The 26,507-nt window shown below is 35.7% G+C and overlaps 1 long non-coding RNA gene across 1 annotated transcript; it reads right to left on the reverse strand.

The window, feature by feature from the left end:
• Positions 1-14,528: 14,528 nt before the first annotated feature.
• Positions 14,529-23,145, reverse strand: LOC143257931 (uncharacterized). Its single transcript, XR_013032032.1, has 3 exons — positions 23,007-23,145; positions 18,401-19,352; positions 14,529-15,157 (listed from the first exon to the last, which is right to left on the reverse strand). It is a non-coding gene; the product is annotated as an uncharacterized LOC143257931 (long non-coding RNA).
• Positions 23,146-26,507: the final 3,362 nt, after the last annotated feature.

Genomic DNA, 26,507 nt, shown 5'->3' on the forward strand with positions numbered 1-26,507 from the left:
CGGCTGAAAGAGCAAGCATGTTTGGTGTAACAGGGATTCGAACCCACAGATTGTGAGTCGAGCGCCCTTACCACCTGGCCATGCCGGGGCCTTCTCAAAGCGATAAAAGATAAATCTTCACTAATAATCAAAGCTGTAAAAAAAAAACACGTTTTAAAAACATACAGCCCATATTAGCCATGTTCATAAGGGCTACTGTTGATCACCTGAACGTGTTCGTCAGATTAAAACTTATTATTTCAGCATCTGCGTTTTTATCTTTCGTACATCATAAAGTTATAGTCTAGATGAACAGGATCACCTATTACTAACGTGTTGCAGAAGTCTCACAATAAAAAATGACTGGCATTAAAATTACCATGGAAACAATATTTTAAGAGTCAAATAACAGAGTTTGCTCGGTGGCTCAACAAACGTAATTATTCTAGAAATATTTTGAAACAAAATATACTATTTTGTTTACTAACCTTTCCCTCCAAGTAGCACAGTTGTATGTTTGCGGATTTACAACGTCTCAGATCGGGTTTAAATACCCGTCGTTGATAGAACACACTCAACCCATTTTGTAACTTTGTGCTAAACTTCACACAAACAAAGTAAAATCAGTGGAAAACATTTGTCTGAAAAACAGTTTTCGAATAGGCTTCAGACCACAATATTCCGTTCGCAAAGAAAAAAGAAAAGACGAGAATCAACGAAAGATCAAAAATGGGATAAAATATTAAGAAACGCAATATTTGTGTTTTAAATGGCGACCCATATTATTTTTCTTTGATATAAAAAATTATAGTGAGAAACACGAAGACAGTGAATATCAGTTATGAGATCTTTGACAATATTTTTAGTTATACAATAGTATACGATATAAATATTTTAAGCACAGAAGAAAACAAACGAAAAAAATTCACGAGTTTCGTTCTTGTTGTATTTCGCGCAATGCTACACGTGAGCTACAAGAGCTATCCATCACGATTTGGCTAGAAAAAAGAAAAGCAGTAACATCACCTACCGAAGAATCTGAAACTAGTCTGGTGAAACCGAATATTGGGATTTGACTATTTCTCTTATAATGCACCTTAATGGCCATAAAGTACGTAACGTGACCTTTGTTTGGGAAGGGTTTGTTTGTTTGTTTGTTTGGGAATTTCGCACAAAGCTACTCGAGGGCTATCTGTGCTAGCCGTCCCTAATTTAGTAAGACTAGAGTAAGACTAGAGGGAAGGCAGCTAGTCATCACCACCCACCACCAACTCTTGGGCTACTCTTTTACCAACGAATAGTGGGATTGACCGTCACATTATAACGCCCCCACGGCTGGGAGGGCGAGCATGTTTGGCGCGAGTCGGGCGCGAACCCGCGACCCTCAGATTACGAAGTGCACGCCTTAACGCGCTAGGCCATGCCGGGCCGTTTGGGAAGGGGAGGTCGGTGTAACTTGATGCTTCACGATATGGAACGCAGGCCTTTGGGCTGTTCTTGAACCATGAATCTTGTGTAGATTGTGTAGATTATATATATTAGAGAACAAATGTAAAAAAACTTCAAGAAACAAACCAACAAATCAGTTTCTTGTTGTTTGTCAATAAGCACAAAGCTACACAAAGGGCTATCTGTACTCTGTCTAACATGGGTAGTGAAACCTGGTTTCTAGCAGTATAAGTTTGCTGTCATACCGCTGTGCCACTAGGTGGTTTTTGGTAATGCTATTTTACATAGCACGATAATTTAGGTACAGCCAGTTGCACCCGGTGCCACAATGGTTTTGAATTTACTGTCACTTTATAACACGCCTACAGTTCTCTCAGGTAATTCACAACGTTCCATCCTTTTTGTTATTATACAGAGTGTCCGGAAACCATAGGCAATGAAACAACTCTAACATAATGTGTTCTACATGTTGTCTTTGTAATTCGAAACAATGGAGACGACATTTTACATTCTCTTTGAAAACTGCAGAGCATATTCGTGTCATTGTCAATGGTCGCGAAACCGTTGTTTTAACATGTTCTGTAACACTTTTTTTGTATATACGTGCCTTAAGTAGTCCCAAGAAAAAGAAATCCATTGGAGTTAAGTCTGAGGAGTCCTACATTGCAACGTTCTGGGAAAGTGTCACCTATCCAAGCTCAGAAATTAATAAACGCTGCAAATTACCAACGGTTCCAGACCTTTCGGACACCCTGTAGTACGTTTCATTTGTCCTGCAGAGAAATCATAAGATCACGTCTGCTCGGTTACTATTCTACGTTTCCACGTCCCTCAGTAAACTTATAAAATTTCATTTGTTTCATTATTACTCTAACTTCTAACATTAGAATTTTTTAAATTGCTCAAAAATAAAACGGAGTAAAAAGTAGTTCATGTACTTTATATTATTAAGTAATAATTATAATATTGAGTAATATTAACAAGATTAACTAATAATTATAATATTGAGTAATATTAATAAGATTAACTAATAATTATAATATTGAGTAATATTAATAAGATTAACTAATAATTATAATATTGAGTAATATTAATAAGATTAACTAATAATTATAATATTGAGTAATAATTATAAGATTAAGTAATATTTATAATATTCAAGTAAATTTATTATATTTAGTAATACACTGCTTGCCAAAATCTTAAGGCCAATGAACGTAAAGAAAAAAATATGCATTTTGCGTTGTTAGACTCAAATTAGTGGTTGAGTTGGAAATGTCCAACAAGAGGTCTCAGAAGTGAGTTGAAAGGCCATCATTGCGATTAACTTCAAAACATTCGCTTTGTCATGGTCGATGTAAGCGTTTACAGAAGGCTGGCTGGAATGTCATTCCAAGTGGTGAAGATGGCTTCACGAAGATCATGCACTGTTTGAAATTGACGTCAATTTCTATAGACTTTCCTTGCCATCCACCCACAAACATTTTCAATGGGGTTTAGTTCGGGTGAACATGCTGGATGGTCCAAAAGAATCACGTTATTCGCCATGAAAAAGTCCTTTCTCCTGCGGGCATTGTAGATTGCAGCGTTGTCCTGCTGAAAGATCCAGTCATTTTCACACAAGCGAGGGCCTTCAGTCAATAAGGATGCTCTCTCCAACATGCCAATGCAGCCAGCTGCTGTTTGACGCCCCTGTGTAATCTGAAGCTCCGTTGTTCCATGGAAGGAGAAAGCATCCCAGATCATGATGGAACCTCCTCCACTCTATCGTGTAGAAAATGTCTCCGATGGGATATCCTTATCATGCCAATAACGTTGAAAGCCATCTGGACCATCCAGAGTAAGTGTTTTCTCATCAGAGAACAAAACCTTTGTCCACTTTTCTACGTCCCATGTTTGGTGCTTCTCAGAAAAGTTTAACCGAGCTGTTTCGTGGTGTAGGAGAAAGCGTGGCCTTTTAAAACATTTACGGTTTTCAAAGCCTCTCTCTCGTAGATGCCGTCTTATTGTTCTTGAGCTGCATTCTGCGTCCGTAAGGGCCTTAATCTGATTCGACGATCGGGTGGTGTCTTGCCGGACATCCTGTCGAATGCTCTTGCTCAACGCCGGCGAAATTTCTTGGGCTGACCACTTGAAATTCTCGTTTCGTATTTCTCAGGGTCTTTTAAGAAATTTGCAACAGCAGTCTTACTACGCCCAATCTCACCAGCGATGGCACGTTGAGAGAGACCTTGCTTTTGCAGCTCGACAATTCTGCCACGCTCAAACTATGCCAACATTTTCGCCTTTGCCATGTTTTTAACCCAATGTAAAACAGGAGATTTCAGTGGAAGATGTTGACAACACTAATAACTAAATTTCGTTACGTGTTTACCGATTCACGCTTCGTTTCAGTATGGTCTTAAAATTTTAACCAGCTAATATTTAGGCTAATTTCATAGTATTCATATTTTCTCTATTAAATGCTAGAAAAGTTTTTTATTTTTATTTTCCCTTTTTTTATTTTCATCTTTCGAAGCTCTACTCAAATAAGTGGTTGCGTCTAACAACGAAAAATGCATATTTTTTCTTTATGTTTATTAGCCTTAAGATTTTGGCCAGCAGTGTATTAAGTAATATTTATAATGTTAAGTAAGTTTATACTTCTTTCAACCCCCTCTCCCAATCAGTGGTACATCAAAATGTCCTCAGACTTACAACGCTAGAATCCGGGGTGCGATACCAGTGGTGGGCAGCGATAACCTATTGTGTTTAAATATATTGTATTTATGCTTAAATACGAACAACAATAATCTTCCAACCTTCACTTTAAAGGCTTAACAAAAAAAAAGTTAAGAAAGGTCATGATTTTAGGCGTGTTTAGGCTCAATAACAACAGTTATCAATGCAGACAAAAAAAGGAAAAGCTCACAGATCAAAATCTCTTGAGTATTTGACGCTTCGTTAACCAGCTTCATAAATATTTAATACACACGTTCTTCATTTTCAGACGGAACCTTAGGGGTTAACATTTGAAAACAACAACATATCCCCGTCGTGTCTTAAAGCCGTGTTCCTAAATTATAAAACAGAAAGTAGAATCCAAAGATTTAACAATTGATGAGGCGTCTCCACATTTCTAAGTGTTCTGTAGTGTTTTATGTCAAGATTGTAGACACAGTTATACAGAAAAACTTAATTTATGTAACAAAATACATTACCAAGACGTTCATTTTTTAACTTTGTAAAATATAAATAGCAGACGTCAGACTTTTTCTGAAAATCGACAAATTTCACTTGGACGTGAGCTTGAAGGCTTATACCACTAAGATTCGGAGTTCAATCCACAAGGATAGTAAGGATAATCAACTCGTAGTTTAATTTTCTTTGTGAATGATCAGTAATTCTACACTACTTATACGTTCTAATACCGATAATCTTATAATATTTACACGTTTTAATATCGATAATCCTACACTCTTTATACGCTCTAATATGTATAATCCTACACTCATTATACGTTCTAGTATCGATAATCCTACACTCATTATACGTTCTAGTATCGATAATCCTACACTCTTTATACGTTCTAGTATCGATAATCCTCCACTCTTTATACATTGTAATACCGATAATCTTATAATCTTTACACGTTCTAATATCGATAATGCTATATTCTTTACGCGTTCTAATATTGATAATCTTACCATCTTTGTACGTTCTAATATCGATAATCCTACACTCTTTATACGTTCTAATATCGATAATCTTATCATCTTTATACGTTCTAATATCGATAATCCTATAATCTTTATGCGTTCTAATATTAATCTCATAATTTTAAATGTGCTAATATCGATAATCTCACTGTATTCGTACATGCTACAATTGATCATCTTAATACATGTTAAAATCGATAATGCTAGAATTTTTATATGCGCTGAGACCAGTAATGTCAAAAGCTATGTTTTTAATATTTAGATAAGTAACATGATAAAGGCGGACATGCTTATGAAATATCATCAAAGCTGAGTTGGGTAAAAAGTACAGTGATTGAGTGTTAAAACGATTTTACGACTTCTTAAGTCAATTACAGTCCAACACAGCTATGTCTCATCCTATTCTGTCTGACGACCATGCATCTTTTCGTTAGTCCTGTACAACAGTTTTCTTTGTAAGGATATCATGTTTTAAAGCAAACTTTTTTTATACTATTTCTTCATGTGAAATCAGTTGCTAATAGTATATCAATTAGGCTGCGTAATGAAATGTCCAGAACCTTCAAATTATCTTTTTTTTCGTCCGCTATAGAACTGGGCAGCCCATAAACAGCTTAAAGTTGCCAAAGAATCTCCATTAATGTGAGAGATGTGATCGTAAATAAGAACGAAAAACATTTTTCTTCTTCATCCTGCCTTTGATAAACAAGCCTGAACATTCCCCGGATACCAATAGTTACTTCCTCCACTAGTAGTGACGAAGGTTATTATTCTTCACCCCTGTGTGTAGTGAATGTATTTGGACGAAAGTTGAAAAAAATCGATTATTTGTTTACTTAAAGTGCAGCACAAAGCTACACAATATACTATTTGTTCCCTGCCCACCACGGGTATCGAAACCCAGATTCTATCATTGTAAGTACGCAGACATACAGCTGTGCCACTATGGGGTGGGGGGGTTGGTAACTGTTTGAACTATGACCCAACTTCGATTTGTTTTGCTTTGGAAGATCAAAATCATAGATCAAGGTCACAAAACTAAAAAAATACGTAGCTGTTGTCATGGGGACCGTTTTGTCGCACTATTGTCGCTCTGTAACTCAGTTAAAAATCATTTAATTTTAATAAAACCTGGTGGAAATATGCAGAACATTGTTTTGTCGTTGTCCTGCCAAAAATGGTCTGTATCCGTTGATAACGATGGACCTTCTGACACATTTTCGCAATTTTTTTTAGGACAGAATACGACCAACGCTGTGTGACGAAGGTAAGCGATATACTGAATGACCCTGTAGTTTCTACATGTAACGGCTAGAAACCTCATGTGCAGAGTTAATGTATAGCTTGTTGGGCGAAATCCTCAAACCTGAATTAAAGATAAGATCGGAACTCTTCCAGTATTTAATAAAAAAATTCCCAACAAGTTCTATTTCATTATTATTCACGAAGACATTAAAAAACTTATATACTGTCATACCATGTAATGAGGATCTTAAAGCTTTGAGCCAGCGATAAGTGTTAAAGTTATAAACAAAATTGCTATAACAAGACTATCTTAACTCCTCATGATTCCAATATGGCGTCATCATACGCCAGTTTGTTTGTAGATTACATAGAGCGCAACGTGTTTTAAACTTATGCAGTTTCCATGCCTGTTTTGTACCGACGATACAGTGGCAAAGTAGATAGAATTTCCATTTCAATCACAGCCAAACTCCATAACGACATCGATTTTTATAGCTCTCAGACCCTTCAGTACACGAGCAACTTTTCAAACCATGCAGCAAACTTCATCGACATATCTCTAATGTTAACTACATAGAACACCATTTCAACATCCATCTTCTGCAAGCCTACCAACTCCCATTCTTTCCTGGATTACAACCAGCCATCCTCCATCCACTCAAAATGTTATCCACGGATCATAGTTTTGTCGTCTTCATTGTCTCTTCAATTCCGAATTCAAGTTTAGTCAGATAGCTGTTGAACTATTAAAATTTTTCAAGATTTCGAGTTTCTCTTAGATCAGCCATGGTTCTACCAATGATATTCGCGGATCAGCTATGGTTTGTTTGTTTGTTTGTTTAGAATTTCGCGCAAAGCTACTCGATGGCTAGCTGCGCTAGCCGTCCCTAATTTTGCAGTGTTAGACTAGAGGGAAGTCATCACCACCCACCACCAACTCTTGGGCTACTCTTTTACCAACGAATAGTGGGATTCACCGTCACATTATAACACCCCCACGGCTGAAAGAGCAAGCATGTTTGGTACGACCGGGATTTGAACCTGCAAACCTCAGAATACGAGTCGAACACCTTAAACCACCTGGCTATGTCGGGCCACAGCCATGGTACTAAACTACAACGGAACAGAAAATTTCAAAAGATAAAGATAAAGCAATCACATTGTACCGACACTGGAAAAAAGAACTAAAGTAACCAGTGCGATCGATAAAAACATCACTCAAATGTTGACAAATGTAACCAGTGCGATCGATAAAAACATCACTCAAATATGAACAAACGTAACCAGTGTGATCGGTAAAACACATCACTCAAATATTAACAAACGTAACCAGTGTGATCGGTAAAACACATCACTCAAATATTAACAAACGTAACCAGTGTGATCGGTAAAACACATCACTCAAATATTAACAAACGTAACCAGTGTGATCGGTAAAACACATCACTCAAATATTAACAAACGTAACCAGTGTGATCGGTAAAACACATCACTCAAATACTAACAAACGTAACCAGTGTGATCGGTAAAACACATCACTCAAATACTAACAAACGTAACCAGTGTGATCGGTAAAACACATCACTCAAATACTAACTAACAAACGTAACCAGTGTGATCGGTAAAACACATCACTCAAATACTAACAAACGTAACCAGTGTGATCGGTAAAACACATCACTCAAATACTAACAAACGTAACCAGTGTGATCGGTAAAACACATCACTCAAATACTAACAAACGTAACCAGTGTGATCTATAAAACACATCACTCAAATACTAACAAACGTAACCAGTGTGATCTATAAAACACATCACTCAAATATTAACAAACGTAACCAGTGTGATCTATAAAACACATCACTCAAATATTAACAAACGTAACCAGTGTGATCTATAAAACACATCACTCAAATATTAACAAACGTAACCAGTGTGATCTATAAAACACATCACTCAAATATTAACAAACGTAACCAGTGTGATCTATAAAACACATCACTCAAATATTAACAAACGTAACCAGTGTGATCTATAAAACACATCACTCAAATATTAACAAACATAACCAATGCGATCTATAAAAAACATTACTCACTCAATCTATAAAACACATCACTCAAATATTAACAAACATAACCAATGCGATCTATAAAAAACATTACTCAAGTGAACCGAAGGTTTCACAATCAAGATAAGAGAATCATTAAACTTGATAGTTGAATGGTTAAGAGTTTCTATTTTTTGTTAAAAATACGTGTGTTTTTTTTAACTTTTCTTTATAAATCTAAAATCTAATCATTTCAGTAGCTAACATCATACCAAACGTTCGTAAAAACGTTATATTGCTGTTTGGTTTTCAGAAGTTTTATATATTTAATTGTAAACAGGCTGTTTGGTTTTCAGTAGTTTTATATATTTAATTGTAAACAGGGTGTTTGGTTTTCAGTAGTTTCATATATTTAATTGTAAACAGGCTGTTTGGTTTTCAGTAGTTTCATATATTTAATTGTAAACAGTTTATTGCCCACGATTCCGATACAGCAATTGTTGTCAAGTTGAGCACGTTACACGTGTTGGAATTTTATCCCATTTTGTCTTTTATTATATAATAAAAAACAACTCTGTAAAAAAAGCAAATTAGCGAAGGAAAGAATTAGTAAGGGCCTTGAATCACGAACTTTTCCACATCCATGCTTCATTTTGAATATTTTGTTGAAACCGAAAAAATGACTTTAATTTTTTTAGCGATCATACATTAGCTAAGAAGGCTTAACAACTAATGTTTACAATCAGTGAATTTGAGATTTCATGGTATTTGTCGCGTTCTCGCAATAACGCGCTCCACCCTGTGTGATCGTGGGTATGTTATAAAGATGGTGGAATCTCGCTATTGGTTCATAAAAAAATCTTCTTAGATATTTAGTCTATTAGTTTAAAGCTAAGAGCGATCATTCAAGTATTGTATTTCTAATGGAAGTTTGTTTTTGAAGTTAAGTGCAAGGTTAAATAGTGGGCTATGTAAGAGGTAAACTACAAGACTTCAAAAGTCAAGAGTGCCTCTCTGTATTCCTGGTCTATGTTCACCACATTACATCAAAGACATCTGAAGGCATTCCTATAAACGTATCACGAACACTCCCTAATTTTCTTTACTTATAACATATTAGTGTCAAAAACCTTTATTACGACAATCGAGCGTTATCGTTTGATATTTATTTTTCTCTATGTTATTATTTTTTTCTCTTAAAATCAAACTTCACTATTTCAAAGATCAGCCATGCGAGTTCTAATTTCTTCTTCAAAAGCAATAGGATTATTTTTCTCACTTTGCTTTTCCCTCTGTAAACAAAACGAAAGATAATATTTTCTTTACATATAGATATATATATTTTCTCCACAGAAAAAACAGCTTTTCTCTTTCTTATTCGATTCATTTTGTAATACTTAACTACCAGTATACATTATCTACCTTTCCATCTTGTTTCCAGAGCGTGACACTAAAGCAATTCCCGTTTTCACCTGAACAACTTCATCCTAGGAAGTATGTCTCGTTCCAGTAGTCGGCTAGAAATGAGTTTCTTTTTTATCCACTGATTTTGTATCATTTCGAGACTGTGACGTGGAGTTCTGTAGCCAAATCATTGGAACTCAGCAAGACAAACTCACTTTGAGCACTCGCAACTGATGCCAGTTCTTACTGTGATGTTATATCACGTGTCAGTAGAGAATTGAGGTATAGAAAATTCTAGCAACAGGCGCTCAATGACGTTAAGGTTAACTGACATTATTTGAGTGATGGGACTCTAAAGTGCTGTTTCTTTTTATTCGAGGCAAACATTTCAACTGACTACTGACCATTTGATTCACGTAATATATTCTCATTCCGCTTCTCAGACAGTCAACTGAAAGTATTATTTTGTGGTATTAAACGCTATTTTATATAATAAATTTCCAATGTGGAGTATTAATATATGCATTCGTCTCAGAAATGGTCTAGATTACCTGTAATTCATTAACTGTAAAAATGGGATTTGGGAGCTTTTTCCAAAACTGTAGAATCTTCTGACCCCAAATCATCATCTCGCTTGGCGGCAGCTAACTTTTGGTTTAAAAAATCTTTCTATTTTCTGCAACGTTTCGACTCTTCCTTACTTTTCAAACAGAACTACACCTTATTCCAGAAACAAATTGTAGGAATACATATCCATGATTTTAGAATAGATTTTTTTATTTGTTTCTTTTGTTATGCTCAAAGCTACCCAAAGGGCTATCTGTGCTCTGCCCACCACTGGTGTTTCGCTGGTTTCTAACAGTTTAAGTCTGTAGACATACCACTGTGCTACTGAGGAGGGAGGTATAGATCAGAAATATATATATACATGTCGTTAACTAAATGGTAGAATCATTTGTATCCCTAGAAAAATGCAATGTAAAGAAAATAAAAAATAGAGCTGAAATTTTCCTCCAGTAGCCTAATTAGTATTTGACGTATCGGGCTACGTCACAAAATGGCCAAGGTTCTAACACCTTAGATATTGCTGCACGTGCTTTTAACTTTCAGCTACTGAGGTGTTACGAGAGTGACAGTCAATCCTCCACGTTGATTACGAGTAGTTAAGTAGGCAGATTCTGCTAACTTGTTACAATTCTCTTGGTCAACAGTTTTAAACACTGGGTTTTGACATGATTCTTCAGTCCAGGTGTCGCTTAAGGCTGAAAATACTAAAAAACATAAAATAACAGTTTATAAACATTTGTATATTTTATTATTTGATAATTTGACAGCAAATGACTATATATATTTATTAGTGTATAAATAATAATAATCATATCTTCTCATGTTTGTTGGCTGATATCAGAGTATACATAATATCTTGCAGGGACAACCAGAATATATATTTTGTTTCATACCAATGTTTATTATGTCGTTTAACATGTATCAGTAAAAACTGATGTGGAAAACGTACTCATTAAGAAAAACTTAACTGTTTGTTTTAAACTTTTTGCACACAGTTACACAACTGACAACCTGCAAACTGTCCATTGCAAAGAATCGAACTCTGTATTCTAGCGTTGTAAGTCTGTAATCTTACGTATTGAGTCAACGGGATACGAATCATTATCGTATTTATAAACCAGTAACTGTTTAAAATGCTACATATGATTATCCAATTAATGAAAAATCTTATAGAAATTTCATAAAATTATCTTTCCCGTTTCAAAATAACAAAACACTATTCGTGCCTATGGAAGGTCAACCAGTCAGTTTAAAATCTTACGACGCTAAAATCCAGGGTTCGATTTTTAATGGTGGAAAGAACGCAAATAATCCATTGCGTGGCTTAGGAATAAGACAGAAACAATCGAATAAGCCTATAGTATTTTAATTATACAAGTCAGATTAGTCTGTATACAGATTCAGATGTTTGTTATGTTCGTCAGATTAATCTGGATACAAATTTAGCTGTAACTGTGCAAGTCAGACTAATCTACAGATTCAGATCTTAACAGTGTAAGTCAGAACAGTCTACAGATTCAGATGTTAACAATGCGAGTCAGACTAGTCTACACATTTAGATGTTAACAATGCGAGTCAGACTAGTCTACAAATTTAGATGTTAACAATGCGAGTCAGACTAGTCTACACATTTAGATGTTAACAATGCGAGTCAGACTAGTCTACACATTTAGATGTTAACAATGCGAGTCAGACTAGTCTACACATTTAGATGTTAACAATGCGAGTCAGACTAGTCTACACATTTAGATGTTAACAATGTGAGTTAGACTAGTCTACAGATTTAGATGTTAACAATGTGAGTTAGACTAGTCTACAGATTTAGATGTTAACCATGTGAGCCTATGAATTCAGATATCAAATATTACCAACAGGTACTGTTTCCTTATACTATAACCATGTTTTTCATGCATTTTGGGTTTGGAGAGAAAAGCTTGTCATTACTCTTTCGACTTGTGGTCCTGCAAATAATAAAAATAAGTTTTATCCTACTTGAGTAAATACGTTAGTGACTTTACACATGATGATCCACACGAACCTAGATCATTTCAAACTTTTCGATCTTCATGTTTACCACACATTTGTCTAAATCCATGTATGCATAATCAAAGCTTGGGGCTTTGATCAGAACGACAGTTCATCATGGGGGCCTTTCTTGATCATGATGTTGCAATTGAACATTTTTTTTTAATCACACGAATAAGCATATAAGATCTTGTCTATTCACCTATTTTGGTTTAGGCCTTTCAGGACTATAAAATACTAGCTTAAATGTAAGACTAGTCTACAGACTAGCTTCAAGGAGAGGTACCCTGCGAAGTTACAACGCTAAAATGCAGGGTTTCGATACTCATCGTGGGCAGAGCACAGATAGCCCATTGTGTAGGTTTGAGCTTAATTACAAACAAACAATTCAAGGAAAACAAAGGTTTAAGTTTAAATATAGCACGGTAGTGTTTTATCGTCTAAAATATATGAATAAATACTTTAAAAATTATAACATAAATAACACTTGTTGGCTTGACTGGTTTGTAGCAAAGCACGAAGCTACACAATGGGCTATTTGTATCGTGCCCATTACACGTTTTTGACGTCCTAAGTACCAGACTTCCCGTTGATCCACTAGCCACGCGAAGAAAGGTAGAGTGGATTAAAACGGGACAATGGAATTTTAAAGTAGAGTTTACGTGTTAAAAAATTAAACAAGCAGATAAGCAACATTAAAAATATCTATAACTCTGCGCTCCGCGTGCTGACTCGGGAAAGGCTGTAAATACGTCAAGAAACAAGGCGGATAGTGAACCTAAATGAACTGACAGACTCACACTTAAACAAAGGAGTTACCCAAACTCTGAATGTATCAAAGAACTAATGAGTAGACGAGTTGTGAACGTAACAGAAAAACAAAAAAGAAACTTACTAAATTTCATGTGCTACCATAACGATGAATACAGTCACTTGTCATCATCCATTAGAAATTTCAGTCTCCATGTTGATTCTGTCTCTAAAAGAATATTTTCCTTAACAAAATGTTTTGTTTTCCAGTTACTTGATTTACGTGGTAATCTATCATCCTGTTTTAAATGTTATTTGTGGAAAGGCTTGGTTTAGAGGTTAGCGTGCTGAACTGCGAATCTAAAGGTCCAAAGTTTGCGTTACACTACCACAAAATTTGTATCTTAGTGCCATACGTGCGTTATAAGAGTGACGGTCACACCGCACTATTTGATTAGAGTATCCAAAGAATCGGAAGTAGGCTATGTGGTTAACTGCTTTTATCAAATCTCTCAGTTCAAACGGTTTTTCAGTTCAGACTCAAACCTCGAGCGCTTTCGATTACTTTTCTACTCTTCTTCAGAAGAGAATACATCACTTCAAAATTAGTGACAAATAAGACAGATAGCAGTCGTGTGGACTTCTGTGAAGATAATACACAACCAAAAACAATGGGCTGTTCTCTAATTTTGGCACTATCAAGGGAAGAGGAAATGTTTTTATTTTTTGTGGGGAACTACAACAGTTTATTTATTTATAAAATATGTAAGTTACCACGCATTGGAAGTGAGTATAGCTTGTTAAACACAGAAATACTGCATTACACCCCAGACTTAACGAGAACCAAATACCGATTTACAAATCACAGAATTGTTTAAAAATAATAATCGCGGGGTGGGGCTCTTCACCAACTATCATTTCAAAGGTTGAAAGTGATTTTATTTCATTTACATTTAGCCGAATTATTTTAAATTGGAATTAAGCATCGACAAATCCCCGTCACACCAAACATGCTCGCCCCTTTTAGCCGTAAGAGCGTTATTACGTGACGGTCAATCCAACTATTAGTTGGTAAAAGAGTAGCCCAAGAGTTAGCGGTGAGTGGTGATTAGCTGTCTTCCCTCTAGTCTTAAACTGCTAAATTAGGGACGGTTAGCGCAGATAGCCCTCCTGTAGCTTTGCGCGAAAATTCAAAACAAACCAAACTATAAATGTATTTGCCGCAAAAATCGTGAACCGAAGTAAACGACTAAATCAGTCATAAATTGAATTTCTCATCCAATATTTTATATCAATAACAAACGAAGGACCTGTCATGTCCAGGTGGTTAGGGCTCTCAATTCGTAATATTTACGCGAAATACAAACCAATAAATTAAGTGACTATTTATTTAGCTTATGTTTTACTGGATCAGCGTTTTATTTAGAATTAATAGTGTATATAACCAACCATTCCTGTACAATGACGTGAGTTCAACACACGAAAAGCGCCAAAACCAAAACGCATGCGTAGAGTTAATAGAGTATCAGTAAATATATCACATTGCAGCTTGGGCAGATAAAAAAAGATACCCACTGATATAAGAGTTAAAGTGTTGTTACAGAAAGAGTGTTATGTCTACTAGTGATATTAAACTGCCCATTAATCTAAATGGTTATTATTGGATATTTCGAAGTTGATTAGTGTCTAAATTAATGACTTGCGTCTATATAATGTACCGTGAAATTATTAACTATAACATTAGTTTTCATTTACGTTATTTATGACAAAGAACTTTTGTTTTTTATATAAAAGAGAAAGTAAGAAAGAAATAGTACACGTGCCTTCACAAACACGAGTGACGTCAATATTAGAGAAAGGCTGAAGAGATATAAAACTTGTAGCAATTGTAGAAAGTACGACCTAAAAGTTATCTAGGGCTTGTCCTCCTTAAGGCTACGTATTGGGATAACACCCTCCATGCTGTCTCAAAGGCATATCAGCTTAACCCTGAAAATAACATACTGGTTAACATTGGCAATTAAAACACGACAAAAAAAAACTGGACAGAACGACTAGACATGACAAAATGTTTGTAAAATATTAATGAAATATTATATCAGTACATTCAGGTACTTTTAAACTACTACTAAATAACTAATAACATCTATAATTAAGAATAGAATTAATTAAATATCACAGCTTCGTTTTGAAAACTAAATTAAGTGTACATTAGCCAATTAAATTGTTTCTCCTTCATTAATGTTTAAAGTTACAAGGTATCAAACAAACACGAACAAAACAAATACCATCAATATTGAGGCCCAGCATAGCCAGGTGGTTAAGGCACTCGACTCGTAATCCGAGGGTTCGAATCCCTGTCACAACAAACATACTCGCTCCTTTTAGCTGTGGGGGCGTTATAAAGTGACAGTCAATCCAATTATTCGTTGGTAAAAGAGTATCCCAAGAATTGGCGGTGGGTGGTGATGACTAGCTGCCTTCCCTCTTGTCTTACACTGATAAATTAGGAATGGCTAACACAGATAGCCCTCGTGTAGCTTTGCGCGAAATTCAAAACAAACAAACAAACCATAGATATCGTAATTAATGTTACCATCATGTTGCTTTACCCTTAAACAGAAGCAAAAACATTCCATCTGTTCAATATTTAAATTTATTCCAAAAATAAAATTCAGTTTCTGAAATAGTTGACATGTCTAGATATAACTAAAAAATTAGTAATGTAAAAAATATTTTGATCTCTTCCATATATCACTGGAAAACACCTCATGAAGAAAATATTTCCTTCTCCATGATCGCAATTGCGATTTCGAAGATTGATTTATAAAATACAACCGATAGTTTTGTTTGTTTGTTTTTGAATTTCGTGCAAAGCTACACGAGGGCTATCTGCGCCAGCCGTCCCTAATTTAGTAGTGTGAGACAAGAGGGAAGGCAGCTAGTCATAACTGCCAACGAATAGCGTCATTAGCCGTCACATTATAACGCTCCCACGGCGTGTGACGGGGATTCAAACCAGCGACATTCAGATTACGAGCGCCCTAACCAGCTGGCCACGTCATGCCCATAACCGTGGCCCTATTCACATTATTTTCAATGACTCGAAACAGAACAAAAAATGTTTTGATAAGTTTATAAGTAAACTCATAAAGTAGGCTTTACCTTAAAATGGCTTAATGGTTTGTGTGCCCTTGTTTTGAGGATACATGGTTCACATCCCGTCATTACAAAAAAAAAGCAGACCTAATTTTGGGGTTTGTCGGCGTGTTGCAACAGTAAGAGCTAAATCCTACTATTCTACCAGATATTAATAGACTACGAATTGACACTATGTGTTGTACTAGCTGTTTTCTTCTGTACTATCAGTTTAGTACTAGTAACAGCCACACGAGGGCTAATTCCGCTAGCCGTCCCTAATTTAGCAGTGTAAGATTTGAGGAAAGGCAGCTAATCATCACCACCCTCCGTGAACTCGTGGGCTACTCTTTTATCAACGAATAGTGGGATTGATCGTACATAATAACGCCCCCACAGCTGAAAGGGTAGCATGTTTGGTGTGACGGGGAATCGAACACGCGATCCGCGGATTACGAGTCGAGCGCCCTAACCACCTGGCCATGCCGGATCACAAGTTTAAACGGAGATTCAAAGATTCTTCCAAGCTTAAAAATAGATTATTTTAGATAGCGCTAATGTAAAGTTTGTTTCAACACAATCACGAATTTCGGCTAAAATATAAGTTTGTAAAGAGGTCTCCAGTTGTCAACATAAAGAGTTTTAAAAACGTTTGTAAAGCTCAGGAAAATATTAGTTTAAATATTTAAATTATATAAATGACCACAGTGCCATTTGCTATTATGCAGCTTTGCGCTAAAACAAACATATAAGAACGAGAAAAGTGTGCTAAAAATACATTTTTATTTTCAACTTCAACTAATATAAAAGAAATAACTTAAGCGCAGAACTCACTCATTTCTCTATAGCGTAATGATTATCTGAATCAGAAAAGAAAACCAAAAGATACTTACTTAAGAAATATGTTTTATTTTAGTGTGGATTTTTTATGTCACGTCTTCAAATGCTTGTATACATTATATCGCCTGCCGTGTAACTTTCTCTCAAGTTGACGCTACTTAATATTCAGTTTAATATACCAAAATAGTATCTAAAACATTTCTTAAATACTCTTACAAGGTTTGGATTGATAAGTCTCGAAAATACCGCACCAGAAGGACAGAAGAAACTTTTTATTTCAGAAGAAAAGTTAAAAATAACTGTTTCAGTGCTCATAGTGAGGTTGAATGTACATTATCACGTGAAAGACTATAACATGCACCTTAAACTATGAGTTTATTTCTCTTCATTTACGTGGTTTGTTTTTGTTTGCTGATAATCTAAGAAAAGCTTGTTTAAAGTGCTTATAAACGTGTCGTCACTGCTTCTGTCAGGAGACCATTATCACTCAAAATAAGAACTAGTCAAGGCGACGACTTTTGAATAGTAAATCAGGTAGTCAAGCGGTGCCAAAAAAGACTCTCCAAGTAGTCGCTAAAATCGATGACTACCTAATATGACTATTAAATATTAGTCATTTTTACTATTGTGTAGCCGGAAAATAGTCAGGTGATGGTGGCAGGGATACCTGGCAGGTAATAAATTTGACTGCTCTATGATAGTCGTTATGGCTTTCGTTAGGTAGTCATTCTGACCAATGCTGACTACCTGACAATAGTCGTATTGCCTACCTGCAAACCACTACAGAGTAGTCATTACAGAGTCAGTGTGACCCTATTCGTCCAAGGAGCGGTTGTCATTATGACTATCCAACGACCATGAAAGATAAGTCATGTTGACCCGGTCAGGACCATCTCTGCAATGTCACTGTTTGGCAAAGAGACCATCTTCAGTCAGTTGTGGTCAGCAGAACCATTACTGAGCAGTCAACTCCGCAGCCATCTGATGATTCAACCCAAGTCCCAGTAACCTGCCACCATCCTGAACAATATAAATTGCATTTTAGCAGCACCATTTTTATTCCAAACTGAACACAAGTGTACATTAATATACACGTACCAAAATAAAATTCAAAATGCAGCAACAATTTGAAAATAAACAACTGAATTTTACACTTGGTTTTTGAAAATTCACCCTGGATCAAATACACATGACAAGTTACTATTACCAGATCTAATATAACCTTATGGCTTTGAACACTTTCCTCTTCCTTACCTTTGGACGTTTTGACAGATTTCCCACTGCTTTGTTTTTGACATTCAAGAGATCAAGCAACTGAAAAAACACATCTGTCTGCATCTTCTTCAGATTTGGTAATTTTCCTGGACTCATCATAGAGCTTCAGAACAACTTTTTCAACAAAAAGTTGAAAGTTTTCTGGAGTTTTTTAGAAATGCAAAGCTAAGGATATAAAAACTCCCTACATACATAGTGAATGCTTCCACAAAATCTTCAGTGGTACAAATATTAAAGCCATCAACATATAGTTTGAATTCCTGATCACAAAATTGAGAAATTGAACCACATTGAATGTATATACCACTCTCAGCAGATTCCCTAACTTCAGTACCCACCATGACACTTTCACTTTCTTTTAGAAGGGATGCCAAGAATGGCAATACTAGATGTAACATCAGGCATGTGTGAGGACTGTTTCAAAAGAAATGCTAACAGTGGATTATTTTCTGATTATATGTTTCTGTCCTGCAGGTGAGAATTTACGAAGTCCTTATATTGAGAAAGTTGGACACTCCTTTTTCTGCATCATTTCCTAGCCGCTTAAATTCATTCAATAGCTGTGCTGGTGATGCCACAAGGAAATGCTAATGCTCTATAAATTCATTGACAGTAGTGTTGCCAATGACCAGTTTTCTACGATCATGCAGAGTTTTGTCCACAAGTAAGTCCACTTTACAAAGATCATCTTTTTTTCTGCAATGCAGACGAGTTTTCATCCATTCCTTGTGTTTTTCGGTGGAAGTTTCATCCTCCCCAACTGGCTTTTCACACAAGTATTACTTTAATCCCTATAGCCTCTGTTCCGAGATGTGGTTTCATCTGTTGCAGTTTTCCTCTTTATCTTTACTTCTTGGACTATAGGCAATGATGAATCCTTCCGCTTTCTATTATTCTGGAATTTCTGACGAAGCCTCATCCTCCACAGCTCCTGCAATTAGAATTGACAGAAGTAGTTCTAATGTGAATGAATAACTAAACTTCCCTGGTATAACTATAAATTATTTTATACAGTATTTCTTTTAAAACACTTTTGTCATTTTTCAGGTTTAATCTGAGAAACTGAATGTCATACACATACTCGTTAATAAATCACTTGTACGAGTTCATCTTGACAATGTATTCTATTTAGCGGAAAAAAATAGTTGAGTTTCATTAGTTGAGTCATGTTACATCGTATACAAACAAAAAAAAATATTTCAAAGTATCAAAATAATATTTTCCACAGCCCCTCTTTTGTAGATATATGTACTTATGTGCATTTTAAAAAATACAACTTCCCACAAAATTTTCATTTGTTTCTTCACTAATATTATGCAACACAAAAATGCCATTTAAGTTATTTTGTAACTAATGAGCATATTTCTTGCAGAATACATTTACATCTTCACAAGTGGTGATATGGTCATTCCTGTTATGCACTTTAGGACGAATTTTATTGGGCTCATAAAGTCAAATGTATATATAAAATAATATATTTGTGATGAAAATATATTTCACAACAAACATAACATAATGCACATGTGGGTAGTACTTACACGAACACCTTGGGTGTTAGATTTGGGGCATCTGACAGCTGAGGGTAGCGCTTAAATATTTCATCCACTACTTGGTCATACTGCTTTGAAGTGGGATATCTAGAAAATAGAACTTCCCATTTGTTGTTGCCTTCTGGCACTGCATCACCCACCGGTAATGGAATTAACCCTAAGAGACACCAAACTTGCACAGCTTTTTGCTTAATGTGTACAGACCTTTTCAGAATAACAAGCTCAGTCCTATTGATTTTATTAGTTCCTTTGTAGTGAAACTCCTTCACTCTGCCTGCAAGGTACTGAAGGCTGAAGTATCCAAACAAAACATACTGATCTATGAGTAAAACTAAAATTTCTGACACCAAGCCAGATTAAAAAAGGCCATGTAATATATCAGGTGGTAGAGCATTTGCCACATGAAATTGCTGCAGAACGTTCAGGGGCGATCTTTCTTTTAACCCCATATGTACTTGACAAAATCGGTTCAATGTCGACCATTGCAACTTTGTAATTATAGGATGCAATAAATCTCTCTGGACATTTTGAAATATCAGTCAACTTTCTTAAATTATCCCAATTTACCATGCAGAATCCACATGATTTGAGAGCAGAAAATGATTCAAAAAACCCTCCAATAGCATGGCTTCCCAAATTGTCTGCAACAACAACAAGAGGTGCACCTCTGAATTTGAATGTTCCCTCTGGTTTGACAATGTCAATACTAATGTTTTCAAAAACAGATAGTTCTTCAATCAAAGGTCTCATCACTGATTTAGCCCATGTTTTTTTACATTTTGGCTTTTCACCAAGATTGCAAAGAATATACAATGAAGCTGAGATCTCAAAGCAGGTTCAATATTGCCTAATTGATAGTAGAAAGCAGCATATTTGTAAGTAGGAGCTCGTATTACAGCCTGGTTTACAGCTGTAAACTCATCACAATAGAGAATGATTTGAAGGGCAAGGGGAGTTTCTTGCCATAATGGATGGTTTTTGAAATGTTCATCATCAACATCTCTAAGACAATCATCAGCTGACTGGCGAGGATAAACAACTTGGCTAAAAATATCATAATGTTTAAGCAAACCCTTCAGAGTATCTAATAAAGAAACATACTGCATTGTGTCATGTTTCACATCACCAGCAATTTCCAGGTCACACTCAACAGGTTTTATAAATGTCATATTATTTTCAGTGTAAGACAGGAAACTATTGTGGTCAGTGAAATTTTCAATCATGGAATGAAAGTCAAGACTTTCTTTCTTGCAAGCTGCCATCACTTGCAACCATACTATTTCTAGGAACCCCCTCACTGATCAATGTTCTTTTTATGGTTTGGAATAAATGTTTGTCTTTGGCAGCCATAATAGAACAGGACAAATTTAAAACATTACTTGTAGTTTTGTAAGTAATTTTTTCTCATTTTCACGCAGCTGCAGAATTGTTTTAACTAAGGTTCTTCGCTTGTCTGTGACAACCATCTCCTTATTACCATCAACTGTCTCATCACTGTCAGAGTTTTTATACCTCTGTTCCACAAAGTACTCGGCACATTCACCACCAGCTTCATTATCATGCATACTGGTAGGAGCAAACCATCCATGCTTTTTATTTATAGGTTTTTTTCAAACATCTGATGCATTTGAATGGTCTTTCACATCCATTAACCCCAGATGGAACAACAAATCCAGGCTCATGCTCATGAACTAAAGAAAAATGTGAAAGAAGCTTGATAGAATGCCTAACCTTATAATTACATTTAATGCAAGGGAAAATATTGAAAACGTCTGATTGTTCTGCCATGTTTAACTCCAAAGTTTACCAAACTTCACAGTGTCTATTAATAAATATCATGCAAAACATGCATCCAAATGTCAAGGGTTTTCATTCTGGAACGTAAAATGTATCATGTATTTAACTAAACTTAATGGTAAATTTCAACAATAACAATTAGCAAATGTCGGTCGCCCGCGAACCGACGGTGTATCCTCGGACTTGCCCTCAATCTAGCGAATAAAAACGTACTTCAAAATGCAAATTCCTGCCACAACCCTCCCCCCATAGTATTCTCCGATTTTTGTAAGGGTATACAATTTTTTTAATTTTAACTACACAACTCGGTTGCTCATGACTTGATGCAATATCCCCCGGATCCTACATTTCTCTCACCGGTATGGATGTGGTATGGATTATGGGAGGGACCCAAAGTCTGAGAAAGTTCCCTGGGAGCAAAGAAGAGAGGGGGGTTGGGGGAATATTTTGCAGGATCACAGGCCTTCTATTCATAGTGTACGGCCTGGCGCTGGCTCCTATCTCGCACCATTCGATTTCAAAGTATAGAGTTTAAAAATTTAAATACATTTTCTACCTAAAGAGATTTTTTAGATAGTTTGTAATATTAAATTAAAGAAACACACATTAAACACAATATATGTTTCACTTTTTCACTGTTTTCAAATGATTTGTCTTGCCGCCCCCATTTGTAACTCCATTGTTGGATGTGTCAGTGGATCCCGCCATGATACACACATCGCATAAAGTGTGTTCGCTTTAGCATTTGTAGCTCTGCTGATGTATTAAATTTATTATTTACGTAATATCGTATGTCATCTTTCATTGTCAAAAGTCTATAAAATAGTGACAAACGAGTTCTCTTTTAATGAGTAAACAACTTTCATCTGTGTAACGGTGGCCGTAACAAATCTTTTTAGCAGCGGTATAATTGGCGCTAAATTTAACAGAGCAGCAACATGGATCATTGCGGGTTTTTGATTCTACCACATGATGTGCATTCAAGATATCAAATATGTGCATTTGTGATATCAAGACTCAGGAATGTTTTCGATTTCATACTTGCTTCAAAGCATTACCTAAATATAAATATTCCTACTCTACTACTACTAGACTACAGTAGTACAGACCTACACAATGTAACGGGCAACCATCCTTGTTTACACATAACGAGTTGTACAAAAACATACGGACAGATTCACTTCAGTTAATCTAGAAAGTTAAACATAGAAAATAAGACATAAACGATTAATATTTACCTGAAATTCTTCTTTCCGTCATCTGCGCGGTTGCATAGCAATTGTGCAATGTCAGTACAAGTTTCGGTCATTATAAATCCTATAAACGTCATATGTAATTCTCCAATGTGCGACGAAATATTGCTGTGTGTGATTTCTCCACCGCGTCCCCTTTGGGTTTATAGTGTCATCCCCACCTTCGGCTGCCGCTAACGGGTAGACCGTGCCGTCTTCACACACCCCTGTGTATGTATTGTTGTATGTAAGCCCCTAAATCCCACCACCTTGAGGAATGATCAACCTCTCTCCACAAATAACACCTACAGCCCTCTTTGCACAAGGAACACCCGCCTTCACATAAACTCGACCTGGTACACCCCTCTAGAAAAAGAGATAGTCTCGCTCGCGCCTAATGTAGCTGCTTTCCATTTGTACTCGATTTGCGCTGCGGACCACAAGACGAATCGGATGCATTTCCTGGACGTGTGGTATTAGCGCGAGTGTTAACCACGTGCGGAAAGCTTATTTCAGTCATAACTTAGATCGTTGTGGGTTTTAATAATACATGTACTGATTATTGGATTTCATATTCGAATATTCCAACACACGCACACAACAATATAAAAATACAATTGTCAAATAAGATAGTGAAGAAATAGTAGTGGTCGATAACTAAGATTTATTTAGGTAGGATTTAGTTTGTATGAAAGAAATTCCCCCCCTCCAAAAAAAAAAATAAATAAATAAATTCTTGCAAAGTTTAACCCTGGTCACGTTTCAATTGTTGTATTGATGGAACAAAATACATGTGTATAGTCATCTGCTTGAACTGCACCTTAATGATATAAGAAACCTCAAGAGTGTCAGTTCATGAGTTAATGCTGCCTGTGGTGTTGGTCATCCTGACCACAAAGTAATCCTTAAGACTAGCATAGCAGTGCTGCTATGAAGTAGTCAAGGTGACTGGGAAGTGGTCAAACAGACTGGGACATGGTCATTCTGACTGGGAAGTAGTCAAACTGACTAATTGCTTAAATTGACTAAGAGTCAGTCAAACTGACTAGTAATAGATCATCGTTACTACTTAATAGTCAATTTCATATCCACGACCACACAGTGATAGTCATCTTGCTTATTGATACATTTTAAATAGTCAGTTTGACAGCGACCACGATACCTCTAAAGCAGAAAATAGACGTGACTATGCCCTGGTTGTTGAAATGAAAAAACATTTATTTAGAGTGATAACAAAGTGGGTTCAGACTAATATTCCTTTAGAGACCGAGGACGGGCACCTCGTCAAGTGACATATCAGTTTATGCTTTATGAGGGTATAGATTTTTCTGTTCAGGATAGTCAGTCGCCTTCCTCAAGCAGCTGATAGCTGATTGATTTGTGTACTGCGGTTTTTAACATAATCTTTCTTTTCAGCACGTAACCCGAGCCAAGAATTACATTTGTTGTTCTAGCTTTAAAAAGAATTACCTCTTGTCCATCTTCGTGTTTTAAAAATCTTAAATACATTTAGACAAGTAACTCGAAAAAATCTAACTCTTCGTCATTTGAGTTCCAGTGAGTCATTTGAATATGTGAAACAAGTTGTTGTGTTAACCAAACAACAAATTACTTAGAATTACTATTTTCTTTGTCGCTCTTTATTATAGGAAATACCAGCCATATTTTATTCGCTTATGCAGTTACTTCCTATACTCATATATGTGATATTGCTAAGTTGTTGTTTGACATGAGTAGTAACGGTTCTGTCTATGGTCAGATGTAAGATATAAAGTGTTACAGTGTTGTCAGGTAGGAGTTTTAATGGTTGTGTTTGCTGTCAGATGTGTGATATAAATGTTATTGTGTCGCCAGATACGAGTTCCCGTGTTGTCAGGTTTGTGTTTAATATGTTGTCCGACAACTGAATGAGTTGTGACGTGAGTTCCTGTGTTTTCAGGTTTGTGTTTAATATGTTGTCCGATAACTGAATGAGTTGTCAGTGATATTTATTTTGCCATTCATTTCTGTTTTTGTCTGTAGTACAAAGAAAAAACGGTTGACTGTGTTCCATCACATTTGTCTCTTATTGATTACCACGTATTTAAAGATTGAAATTGTGGTATGTTGTGAGTGACGCACCTCAACGAATTGATCTTGCAAAATGTGTGGGTTTTTTAATTAAGTAAAAGATAAAAGAAATATTTGGCAATGAAGGGTTGTTTTAGGCTTAGTTACGTATAATATATTAAAATACTTCAACTAATCAGTTTGGTAATTGTCTTGGATTTCTTATAATATATTAAAATACTTCAACTAATCAGTTTGGTAATTGTCTTGGATTTCTTATAATATATTAAAATACTTCAACTAATCAGTTTGGTAATTGTCTTGGATTTCTTATAATATATTAAAATACTTCAACTAATCAGTTTGGTAATTGTCTTGGATTTCTTATAATATATTAAAATACTTCAACTAATCAGTTTGGTAATTGTCTTGGATTTCTTATAATATATTAAAATACTTCAACTAATCAGTTTGGTAATTGTCTTGGATTTCTTATAATATATTAAAATACTTCAACTAATCAGTTTGGTAATTGTCTTGTATTTCTTATTAGGTATGCCAAAGGCACTCCGTTAATTCTTTGTGACGAGAAACAGCTTTCTTACACAAATAAAGCGCTTTTATTAACAGATATCCCGGATATTAGTTTTCCAACTGGAACAAATATGAATTTAGCATTACGTTAAACCTGAAGGTCCATTTTCGAGGAATCTTAACCAAGGAAAACAAATATTTAAGGTTTTATTATTATGAAGCACTAAGTTCCCTTGTAATTTAACTTTCTTCTAAAGTAATGCTGTGTATATATACATATATCAACATAAAACTATATGTTACGATGTGTCATATACGTATGTGTGTAAACTGGTGGCTGGAGAGAACTAGGTCTCAGTGTTTTATTTGAACAAAAGTTGAGCCTGAAAGGACACAACCATGAGAGTAAAATACACATCAGGACAATATGTAAAATTTGTTAGAAGAAAGATCTGACAGACTTTGATAGTTTGTGTATTCAATCCAGCACTGTTTGTCCATTGTATTAGTCCATCTTAGTATAGGGATGGGACAGTTTTCTTCACATTAAGACTCTGAACTCTGATTGAAATGTTGAAAGGTAAGCTACTTTGTTTGTTCTGACACGCATGATTGTTGTTGTTTGTTATTAAGCACAAAGGGCCATCTGTGCTTTTGCACATCACGGGTGTTAAAACCGAGGGCTGCACAATGAGCTAACTGTGCCGCATCAAGCAATAAGGCGTCTCGTTTGAATTTAGCTTATACATCTGAAACTGATCTACAGTAGCAAATTGGATAATGATCGAACCAAGAAAAATGACAAAAGTCATTGGCATATTTTTCTAATCCTTTATACACACTAAAACCGATTAGCAACAACGTGTAAAGTGGCTGTCGTTAACTGTTATAGTATAATCAAAGATTCAAATCCTGATACGAAAA

Source organism: Tachypleus tridentatus, chromosome 7 (assembly GCF_004210375.1).
Source record: "Tachypleus tridentatus isolate NWPU-2018 chromosome 7, ASM421037v1, whole genome shotgun sequence".
Classification (NCBI taxonomy): Eukaryota; Metazoa; Arthropoda; class Merostomata; order Xiphosura; family Limulidae; genus Tachypleus; species Tachypleus tridentatus.